Genomic DNA, 12047 nt, shown 5'->3' with positions numbered 1-12047 from the left:
CTTTAGTGCAGGGCCACTGGCATTGTGACGCACTTCTGCACGGTCGTTTTACTATGCATCGATGCCGCATGGTACAGCAAGCGGTCGTACACTCCAATGCGGCGTACGGGCCGCACACATACACACACCGTAACGACAATACAGCGCGCAGGACGCACGCAGCGAACACGGAAGAACAAAAACCGTTCTAAAGCGCCTGTTCACTCAACACCACACATACTCCGCAACTCCGCGCATGGTTCCGGCCGTTCCGACTGCGGGCTTGGCTAGCGCTTCGACTCGTCATGGCCAAGCTGCATGCCCTGCGCTCTTGTGGTAACAACGCTCATGAAACGAAAATAAAATTTTAATATGTAAAACCATTCAAGTTGTCAGCTAAAAAAGCTACGGTAAAATTAACTACATCTGATATGTTTTCAAGGTGGTGCGCTTTTGCGGCGTCAGCGATGTAAGCATGGAAGCGAATACGCGAATGGGGCTATGAATTTCCCGTGCAGTTCTGCTCGCCACCAAAGCTCTACAAATGGCATCGTTATAGTCGTGCTCAACGTTTTGCGCGGCACTTGCCCGCATGAATTTCACTTTTTCCGTGCACACATGCTTGGTGAGGTGAACGGTGGTCGGTGCGAACAGTTTGAAGTTTAATCGACTGAAAATTGCTCAAGGAAAGTCAGCGGCATTGCATTTTTTATTGTTTCTGTGCATCGCGAGTGACTGGCGGCAGCCACACGGCATCGTCTCCGGTTTGGTGAACTTGTGAGAAGGTGAGCAATTTGTTTTCAAATTTTGAAAGCGGTTTTTTTGTTTGTATTGTAACCCTGTGTCTCGTCGCATGTTGTGTTCACGGTAACATCAGCACAACGTGCATGCGCTTTCTGTTTCTATTTGAAGTAACATTGGTCGGTCAGCGTAAACTTTTGGATTCAATTAAGCACAAGCTGTCCATGTTGGTAGTGCGTGTTGAATGTGCTTGTCCTGTCCGCTCTCCCTGTGTTCTGCGTGTTTTTCTCTGCGCCGTTTTTAGATGGATCGATACCAACTAGCCCAACTTTCTGCTTTACTGAACTCTATTTGAGATCATTCTGCGCTCGAGATGGTCTTCTGATAATTTATTTATTACCAGGTATAGTCTAGAGATTTGGAACCGTTCATCCCACTGCAACAGTGCTGAAAAGCTGTTTTGTGTTCATGCATCTGCTGTCCTTAAGCTTTTCGGTAATCATTCGCGTGGTTCCTTTGGATCTGGACAACCGGCTACTGTTGCTAGGGGCGCCTCGCAGCAGAGCCCCTGGGGACGCCCAGTGGGTCAGCTGTTTGTCCAGGTGCCAAGTTACCAAAGGTACCATTCCAGACATTTTTTTTCTGTTCATCAACCTCACATTCCTTGCAAAAATTACAGTAATTAAGCACTAAAGAAATTGGTAACTTATACACATTTCAGGACAGTTCAGAGAAATGAAATGAAAATTGGTTTTTGAGGAAAGAAAATGGGGCAGTAACTGTCTCACTTCTCTCGGTGGACTCCTGAACCTAAGGGAAGGAATAAACGAGGGAGTCTAGAGAGAAATGCACATGCAGCATCAGTATTCTCTCTGTAGACTTTTCGAGACCTGGATTCATTCCTTCTAGGACAGTGCCAAGCAGTAGGTGAACTGCACACACATTTATTTTCCTCTGGTGCAAAGTAAAGAGTGAAAATGTTATAAGACAAGTCTCTACCCTGTTTCATTCTCACAGCATTTGCTCAAAGCATAATATGAAATGCTGTGTTTCTTATACCCTGGTTTCCTTTATTTTGAGCAGTAGGTATTGACAATCAACATCAAGGCAACTCCACTCTCATTGCTTGTTGCTGCTTTTAGGTTTCCTCCATGATTTTCTGATTGCTCAGTCCTGACCTTAACATATTTTCTTCTGCGGCTTAGCTTCGAACTATTGGCTAGGTTGCATGGTTCTTCTACTTCTATGTTCACTGTGAGGTTTGAGAGGTTGTTGCTTTGTTCTTTTTTATAAGCATCTTTGTCTTCTCGAGGCTGATTGGCAGTCCGGAACAGAGACCACATGCATTGTTTATGTTAAGATGATGACATGATAGCCTAACAAGTCGTATCCTTGCCACTCGAGCCTCTTGTGTACTTGCTTTGTCGCACTGGGACCAAAAAAGTTTAGCGGAAGTCGTGATGAGGCGCACTTTTGTTTAGACTAGTGGCAAAGGTTTACTGTTGCTTCACAGTAAAGCGCTCCCACCTGTTGCGCACGAGCATTTAGATGGCTGTTAAATGCTACTATCAAGGATTTAGCCATTGTAATGTCGCAGGTCTGTTGTGTAGGATTTCAGATCATTGTCTTGCACTGTCCCTGAAGCCTGTTGTCTGTCAGTCACGCCACTATGCTGTTGTATTTCTGTCCAGTGTAAAAAATATTTTCTGTGATTATGCTACACGCACAGGTTCATGGGGAAGTAAATATTTTGTGTCGCTTCAACCGCATAAAGCTTCAAAATGAACACATGCAAAAACACATGCTGTTAAAAGCCTTGGCTTGTGTAATCCAAGTGTGAGGAGAATACTATTATGGCCGGGATTCTTGCATTGCAACCTATTAAATTCCTTTTTTTGTAAAAAGAATGGCGTGAGGTTTCATGAGTTACAGCTCTCTTTCATTGCTTGCTCAGAGAAAGCATTTGTTGTAAGTAAGCAGTAGTCGCTTTTTTCTATTGTTCAAGTAGCAGCATCAGCATGCCTCATCATTTTTGTCTTGAATGACTGAATGTGCTTCCAGAGCATTGCCTTCTTTTTTTCTTGTTGCTTATTCAGCATGCAATATTGTGTCTATAGATTGCACTTTAGCATTATTTTGCATTCTCCCAAGCAAATTTTAGGCGACCAAATTCAGAAGCTCCTTGTATTGGCCTTACATGCCCGCTATTAATGCAGAAGTAATTATATGCCACAATAAACACCAAATCTACATTTTTCAGAGTGGGTGTAGAAGCTTGTCTCCAGACTCTTGCCTTCAAGGAGTTCTTACAGGTTTCACATATCTGCTTGGTGTTGGAAGTGACAGCCTTGACTGACAATGATATGCATTAGACACACGTTATGCATTTACAGTTAGGCCGGAACGAAATGCGAACATACATGTGCAGTACTTTTCTACTTTGCAGCGAGGTATACATTTAGAAAGGGTTCATATATGTGTATTAGGTAGATCTCTTACCCTGAAACAGGATTCAGGCTAGCTGCATACTCAAGCTGAAATCACACAGGTGAAATATTTTGTCTTGTTCATAGGCGCTGTTTGCATTTCATTCCAGCCTGATTGTGCACTACTGCCATAGCAGGTACCCCATCTAAACGAGACACGTGTGTGAAGAAATGTGCAGCTACAAACATTGCATACTTGGTTATTCATAATGCTTTTTTTTCTCATGTGCATAGAACAATGTCCAGCTACATTGCTTGCTTTGTTGTTACTACTTCTATTTTTCCGCTAATATTAAACTACATATTAATCTCAGAGACCCGATGTTCAACTGAATGATCCTTCTGTGTCCCACTAGGAAGGCAAAAGCATCACGCCTAGGGCTCATTCACCGCCCTTCATCCCTCTTTTGGTTTCAGTCGGTCAGTTATGCTATTAATGAATATAATCACTTTATAGCACAAGTATCAAGTATATATGAAAATATATTTTGGGCTAAATGAGGTTAACAAGTTTTCCATTCTGCACAATGGTATGGTTGGTCTTGTACATCTTTACTTCGGTGTTAATGTTTCTTTTGTGGTTGCTGTCTAAATAACTTTGCTTGCCTATTGTATCCTAAGTCCTTTTATGCCTGTCTTTCTATTGGCTCTCTCCCTTTTCAGTCATTCCTTTTTCCTTTAAACTGGCGATTGGTCACAAGCCTGCTGTAGGAATGGCAGCTAGCACTAGGCCCCTTTTTTTCATCGAACCTGCACTGCTAATATTAACACTAATAGTACTGTATCAGTATTTATGTGATACTGCATTTTTTGTTATGCATAAACAGTTGGCTAAGCCAATGGTAGCGGTGTTGAATATCACAATATATCATGCGTATACCTTGCATGCAATATCAGTATCACTTTATTCCCAGGCGTCAGCATAAGAAAAAAAAGTGTACATTTTATATGAACAGAAGATGTTACATAAAACTATATCAGTATATTCACTATTACACTACCCTCTGCTTCTTTCAGCTCGGCCATTTGGCTGTAGATATTTTGTGCTTCTTTCCTAGTTTAGTCCACTCAAACTAAAACTTTGCGTTCTGTGTTGCAGGTAGAATCTACAATGAATGCCGCACTGTGTCTTGTAAGCAGGAGGCGGTGTTAATGGAGCCATGAAGTCTTCTTGCGGATGACTAGTGTTGGCCTTATTATGTACTGAACCTCAAGTGTGAAGAGGAAAATGTCGTGTTGGATTTCTGCAGAGGTGAGACATCATGGTGAATCTACCAGTGCGAAAGACGAGACAAGAGACAAGACAGTCGCTGAGTCGCGGCCAAAGTTTATTGAAGTGAATAGGGAATACATGAAGAAGCCAAGTAACACCACAAACCACACAATTACAGATAAGCATACATGACAACATAAGTCAATGCCCCTGAACATTCCCCTGATCGAGATAGTCCAACTCATTGCGTGTTAGTGCGATAGACAACACACTTGCACATTAGTGACCGAATCTTAAGGTGTGTCTAGCCTCAATAGTCTACCATTTAATCTTCTCTAAATTTACTGCCAAAAGGAAAGGGTAGCAGCCTTCACATCGCTTGCAATATACAGAAAAGTTAGAACCCCTACCCTCTTGTGCTCCTGTAATCTTACATTGATACACCTTCCAGTTTGACCTATAGAGACCCGACCACAAGATATAGTGTCTGATACCATGTTCATTTTACAAGGTACATATACATTTCACTCCACATGTGTACTTTTCTCGAGCCACATTCACAGAATTATTCTTGACAATTTTATATGTATTAACTAACTTATTAGGGGCCAAGAAAATCGCTTTTCCGTCATACCTTCTGGCCGCATTTTTCAATTTGTGCGACAATCTATGTACGTATGGTAACACAACCAGTCTTTTGGCATCTTGCTGGCTGGCCCCGGCCTGATTGCGCCGGTCACCATGAAAAGCTTTCGGCTTCTTTAACAATCTATTGTATGCTCTTGCAATAACCTGGTTATGAAATCCTGCGTTCATTAACCTAAAATGTGCTCTTGGAAACTAGTAGTCATGCTGTGAAAGCATGACTTCATCAATTCTGAGCCCAGGCTTGACAGTCCAATGCTATCTTTCACTAGCTTGGAATAGCCAACCTGTGTCCAAGTAGCAGCTTAACACTCCTGGGTGAATACCACCAGCGCACATGGTGTGTGCAGATCATCAAGGTAAGGTCCAAAAACAGCGGCTCTTTTTGTGGCGACATTTGCTCCAAGGTAAACATAAGACAAAGGCCTTGCTCCTTAAACAGCTGGAGAATATGTTCATGTCCCAAACTATCAGAGCCTTTGTAAAACACCAGAAAATCATCAACATAGCAAAGATTTTTCCCCCAGCCCATGCAAGTCCTTGACAATCATTCTATCCACCCTGCTTAAAATATCTCTTAGCACAAGGCCCATCTTCGAACCACTACATATACCAGATTTTTGAACACATACCACACTACAATAGTCTACAACCATGCTCTTAAAATAAATGCTATTCACTAGCATGCTCTTCAGATAAATTTCAGAAAAGGGTTCTTTCAAAATTTTGTCTGGTTATTTGCAAAAGCATCTGTTTACTTCACATCTTGAAGATCCGTTTCTCGTACTCAATTCGCAGCGTGGTTGAGTATCTTATGAATGGCAATCTAACGGATTGTCTGGCGGTTAGTGTCGATGTAGAACTATTTTATTCCATCCCGTATGAGGACCTCTTGAAAAGCTTGTGAATGTGTATATCGGAGCACAATGATGAGCTTGTGTTTGGGAACAGGTGCGTAATAGTCTTTTTTTTTTGGACCTACCCCCTTTTATTTGAAGAGCATGTTTGTGGAGTATGGCTGCGTGGCATATGTTCAAAAGTCTAGTATATGCATCGATTTAATGCCCCTGTGCTAAGTAATATTCTCTTAAGCAGGGTGGATGGAGTGATTGCCAAGAACTTGCGCTGGGCTGGGGGAAAATCTTCACTGCGTCTGATTTTCTGGTCTTTTACAAAAGGTTGCGATAGTGTGGGACCTGTGCATATTGTCAAGTTGTTTAAGGAGCAAGGCCTTTCTTTGTCTTAGGTTTTCCTTGGAGGAAATGTCCCATCAAAAAGAGCTGCGGTTTCTGGGCTTCACCTTGATGTTCTGCACATGCCATGTATGCTGCTGATATTCACCCAGGAATGTCAAGCAGCTACTTGACTATTGGCCGAACCATTCTAAGCTAGTAAAAGATAGCATTACGTCATCTAGGCTAGGCTCGGTATTGATGAAGTGATGCTTTCACAGCATGACAAGTGGTCTCCAAGAGCAGATTTTAAGGCTTACGAAAGCATTATTCCCGAACCATGCTATTGCAAGAGTGTGTGATAAATTGTTAAAGCTGAGCGTATAAGATGCTAAAGGTAAGAATGGCACAGCATCACGTAATGAGCACAGCAGGAGAGCACACACGCATTAGTGCCAACCTTGGAGCGGATACAGAATCCAAGAGCGTGTGCTTGACATTCAGCGTTGGCAGTCAAGGATCGGGCTCATTCGATCTTGAATATTCAAATCAGTGTTTTCTCATTTCCTTGACTGTCAGTGCTGATTGTCAAGAACGCGCTCTTGGATTTTGTGTCCGCTCCAAGGTTGGCACTTGTGCGTGTGCTTGCTGTCCTGCTGTCCTTATTACCTGATGCTGCGCCATTCTTCCCTTTAGCATGTTAAAGCTAAAACCCCTTCACAGAGATTGGCAGGATACGGCCGGGGCCAGCCATCGAGATGCCAAGAGATCGACTGTGTTACTGTATATACGTAGATTGTCGCACAATTTGAAAAATGCGGTCAGAAGGTATGGCGCAGAAATGGTGCTCTTGGCCCTAATAAGTTGTCTACAATCTGTAAAATTGTGAAGAATAATTTTGTGAATTTGGTCCGGGAAAAGCATATGTGCCTTGTAAAATGTATGTGGTGTATCGGATACTGTTATCTTGGGGTTGGGTTTATGTTGGTCAAACTCGAAGATGTGTGAATGTAAGACTACGGGAGCACAACAGATATTTGGATATTGGTAGGGGTTCTAACTTATCTGTACATCGCAAGGAATGTGAAGGCTGCCAGCCATTCCTTTTGGCAACATTCATTTTGGCGATACATTCGGAGCAGATTAACCGGAAAATTATCGAGGCTAGACACATCTTATGACCCGGTGACAAATCTCTGAGTGTGCTGTCCATTACGTTAATATGCAACGAGTTTGACTGTCTAGATAAGAGAAAGTTAAGGGCGATCTTTTACTCATGTTGTGGTATAGCTTATCTGTAACTGTGTGGTTTGTGGTGTTGTTTGGGTATGTACTCCCTGTTTACTTCCATAAACTTCAGTTGCGAGTCAGTGCCTGTTTTGTCTCCTTTCTTGTCATTGTCTCGTGCTGGTAGGTTCATGTACTTGCAGAGTAGATTCACTGAATTGTATACTTGCAGAGGCTTGTGAAGAAAAACCAGAGGAATTTTCTTTCCTTTGTCTGGAATGGAAGTTAAAATTTTTTTCGCATAGCTGGATGTTTGCAGCATGAAATTCCATTCTGGAAGGGTAAACCCACTAAATTGTACATTTTGTGTGCAAGGGTACTGATGCTTGCATGAAACTGAAAACATTCGTCCAGGCTATCTGGCTAGCTTCCTTCTTCCTTGTGCCCGGATTTTTTAAACAATACTTTGTCAGATTTATTTTGACCAGAATTTCTAACATGTTAATACACCACATTTCGTGATCATATACAACAAAATTCAAAACATGATGATCGCTGGAATGGTTTAGTCTGGGGTAGAATGATGAGAAGTTCCTAGTATATAGTAAAATTTAATATTACTAGTCTAACAAACAAAATTGCTTTTTTTTTAGTGGAAAATTTTGCTACCAGAGAGTTGGAGTGGCATGGCGTGATGAAGACTTGGACAGTATGCATTCCAAAGTACCTGTATTCATGTCGGCACGAGAACTTGCGCGCACTGCTTCAAAAAGTTGGTGAGTACTTTGGTGCTGTGCTTCTGCTTAAATAGATAGGTAGATATTTTATTTTAAATGTGCCTGAACAGCCAATTGGCCTAAACGAGTGCACGCTAAGTCAATACAAACACCATGACGTGAACAGACATAATACAGAAAAATGATCACCAATACGATGATAATAATAGTAAAGAAAAAGAAGCATAATGAAATAAACAATGAAAAAAGCAAATTAGGCAAATATTTCTGTGTCATAAAAAGTTGAATTGTATTATTTGCAAACGAGTCATTGGTGAAATGGCATGCACGTCAGGATAAAATCTATCATAGCATTTGGTGGTTTTTCCCTGAGGCACACGAAATCGCAGTAACATCAATAACCGCTCACAGTCAATAGAGCCGAGCACAACTTTATGTAGAAAATGCATGTCACGCGTGAGTCACCTGTCATAAAGAGGTCTGCTAGAAGAAAGTCGTAGTCTTAGAAACGACAGCGCTCAATATATCTATCACAAAGGATGCATACAATCTTCTGCTGAACATTTTCGATTTCATTGCCAGAGGTAACAGAGGCACTATTCCAAGCTACTGATGCAAACTCGAGACGGTGGCATCACGAGAGCACAGTAGCCAAATTATGTTTTTAATCTGAATAAGAGTGTGTATCTGAAAATTTGAGCAAAAATTGAGTAGCATTTAGGTATTCTTACACGAAATACCACTGTTAAAATTGGTTATAAATGATGTCTCACATGTACACTTATCTGCTGAATATAGTAAGCATGAATTGCGACCTGAGTGCCTCCGATGTATGAAAAAAATGGCCAGGTTACTGCATGACACGTGGAGCAACCCAGTGTAGCACATTCAGGCTTCATGGAGTGGAGAATGAAGGCAGTAATAACTTTAAGAATAGAAAACACAGGACCAGGAAGCTGACAGAACACACTGACGCTCGGTGCATGAAGGGCATTATGGAGTTGCCTGTCGTGTCGTGCAAGATGGAGGTCGCACAGACATGTTAAACATGAGTCGATGCAGATACCTTCTGTCATTACGTAGTACTCACTGCAGAACTCAACAAGCAAGAAGGAAATGTAACAGCTGACCATGGCCAGACTCTTGTGCTTTCCTCCGCAAGCAATCTGGAAGCGCACCTTTTCGAAGTCTTTTATGCTTTCGCTCGACATATACATCATTGCTGCATGTGTCGGGGAAAAGTACATACCCTTGATATCAAGTGACAGAGCATTCACAGTGCCCAGTAACAGCTCACTGAGGTGTTCTGATGCATCTACAGGGCACCTCATGAGAGATTGTTAGGCTTCAGAGCACTCAATCTACAGGGCGCCTCATGAGAAATTCTTAGGCTTCAGAACACTCAGCCCTTGCAGAAGTTGTTTCAAAGTTTGTTCCCACATGAACCTCTTCTTAATAATGACCCTAAAAGGTGAGCCTTCCTTTAGTGTCACAAAAAGGCCTAGGACATGGGTCTTTTTTTCTCCTTCATTAGAACCAAAATGTTTGCGAGCGAGATCTTTCACAGATATGGAATGATTTCACGAAATGTCAGAAAAGACTGAAGCTGTGCGAAGCAATACCAGCAACAGCCCTGCCGCAGTGGCTCAGTGGTTACGGCGCTCGGCTGCTGATCCGAAAGACGCGGGTTCGATCCCGGCCGTGGCGGCTGAATTTCGATGAAGGCGAAATTCTAGAGGCCCGTGTGCTGTGCGATGTCAGTGCACGTTAAAGAACCCCAGGTGGTCGAAATTTACGGAGCCCTTCACTACGGTGTCCCTCATAGCCTGAGTTGCTTTGGGACGTTAAACCCCAATTACCAAACCAAGCAATACCAGTAGCAAACACATCACAGCTGTTGAAGAAGCTGGAAGATTCATGCCTTCATCCTTTTTCTTCATCTGACACATGACGACACTTCGTCTTTCTGGGCCATCATTTTGAAAAGGTTAACATGGCAGCGGCCTTCAGTTAAATTTCTGCAAAGAGCCCTTTGTGGAAACTTGAGCATCTGTTCCTCGTGAGGCACACTGCAGAGATATTTGAATACCTTAGTGAGCTGCAACCAGCACCTGTGACTGCATTTTCGCTGACATCAGAGATTAGTACATTTTCTTACAGATGCTGAGATAATGGAAACTATGACTGAAAGCATAAGGTTTCGGGGAAGTATGCTTCCTGATTGCTTGTTGGCAAGTGCTGGGTTACCACCAATTCAATGGGTACAAGCTTTCTCCTCACCTGGGGCTCGTCTTTAGGGTAAAATACCTGCCAAATGGTTCGTTGCCCCACTTTGAGATGAAGAAAATACCTTGTGCCATGGTGCTCTTTGTCCTCAGATTCCCTCGCGCCATCAAAAATCACAATCATCATCATGCTTGTGGGCAAGTGTCCGGCCTTTTTCAGATGTTACCAATGTTCCTTGCTCGCTAAGTTGTGCATTGAGTACTATGTAATGAGAGGCATCTGCATTGAATTGTATTTGGCACCCATCCTTAGCTACTCTCTATTTCCACGAAATTGTAGACAACCGTAAAGACTTTCATGCACACAGTGGTGTCCAAGTAAGCGCATTTTGTCTGCTTCTTCCTGGCCCTGTGGTTTTTGCTGTTTACTGTTATGAAAAATGAATTTTAGGCAATGAATCATATTGGTTTGGTTCTGAGTAAATGGCTTTTACAAGCTTCTACGAAAGCCGATTGTTCAATAGCGGATGGTTCAAATGTATTTGTGAAATTTATAATTTGTGTTGTGTGGCTACTAAATGAGGATTTTTTTATCTTTTCAGATGAATCCGACAGCAATGTTTAGAGGTACAGCGTATACAATTTTTCATGAAAATAAAACGTATGTACTTGTACTCACCCAAACACTTGCCACTCTCATTCTAAGCAGCATTCTTTGTACGTGTGCAATACATAATATGCATGAAAGTCTTGTACATAATACTTATTTCCTCGGCCTCTGGACTGCTATATCTGCAGTGAACGTTCTGGGCAGAAGCTATACACAGATGCATGTGCGTGTACTACTGAAAGTATTATCGAGAGCAAAAATAACAGACCCCTGCCAGCGCATGCCGATCTGTGCCAAACTGCATGCAAGCGCCGCTTGACGAAGCACTCCAGATGCTGAGACAAGTGCAGTGGCACGCAATGCGTAGCGTTCCTCGAGATGGGCGCACGCCACTGAGCTGGTCTCGGCACTAGGAGCGCTTCGTCAGGCGGTGCTCACATGCAGTTTGGCGTGGATCGGCACACGCTGGCAGGGGTCTTATTTTTGCTCTCGATAGTACATAATTACAATGCAGATTATTTCCGTTCTAGATCAGATGACTTCCAAGTGAACGGAGGAAGTATGCATACACATTACGGGGCCTTTAATAAGGACACAACAGAAGCATTCGTTGCAAAAAAACGATTTCATTCTCGTGCATAGCATAGCGTAACTTTCCGTTACCAAGAATGTGACAACCGTCGGACGGAGTCGCTGTATTCATGTTGCGGAAAACCCTCCGGCAACGCATTACCAGCGGGTTTCTCTGTACTGTGGAGCATTTTTTTTTACAGTGCACCGCGGTCCACTCCGCTGACCTCGGACGCATTCACGACCATGATGCCCACCGATCTCCGCCCCGACCAAACTTCTCAGCTTCGTGACCTTCTCCAGTCGTTCTCCGACATTTTTGACCTCTACAACACCTCACTGGGCCAAACTCTCGCTGTGACGCACCGCATTGACACCGGCGATGCGCCTCCCATTCGCCGCAGGCCCTACCGTGTCTCCCACGCCGAGCGCAAGGTCATAA

General features: G+C 42.9%; 1 long non-coding RNA gene across 1 annotated transcript; it reads left to right on the top strand.

Moving 5' to 3' along the window:
* The first annotated feature begins 603 nt into the window (after positions 1–603).
* LOC149337619 (uncharacterized) lies at positions 604–11063 on the top strand. Its single transcript, XR_016284643.1, has 4 exons — positions 604–1339; positions 4306–4458; positions 8117–8239; positions 11028–11063. It is a non-coding gene; the product is annotated as an uncharacterized LOC149337619 (long non-coding RNA).
* Positions 11064–12047: the final 984 nt, after the last annotated feature.

The sequence above is a fragment of the Amblyomma mixtum genome, chromosome 7 (genome assembly GCF_055824585.1).
Source record: "Amblyomma mixtum isolate Tamu chromosome 7, ASM5582458v1, whole genome shotgun sequence".
Lineage (NCBI taxonomy): Eukaryota > Metazoa > Arthropoda > Arachnida > Ixodida > Ixodidae > Amblyomma > Amblyomma mixtum.
Note: the sequence above shows the minus strand (reverse complement) of the source record. Positions and strands in the feature narration are given on the sequence as shown.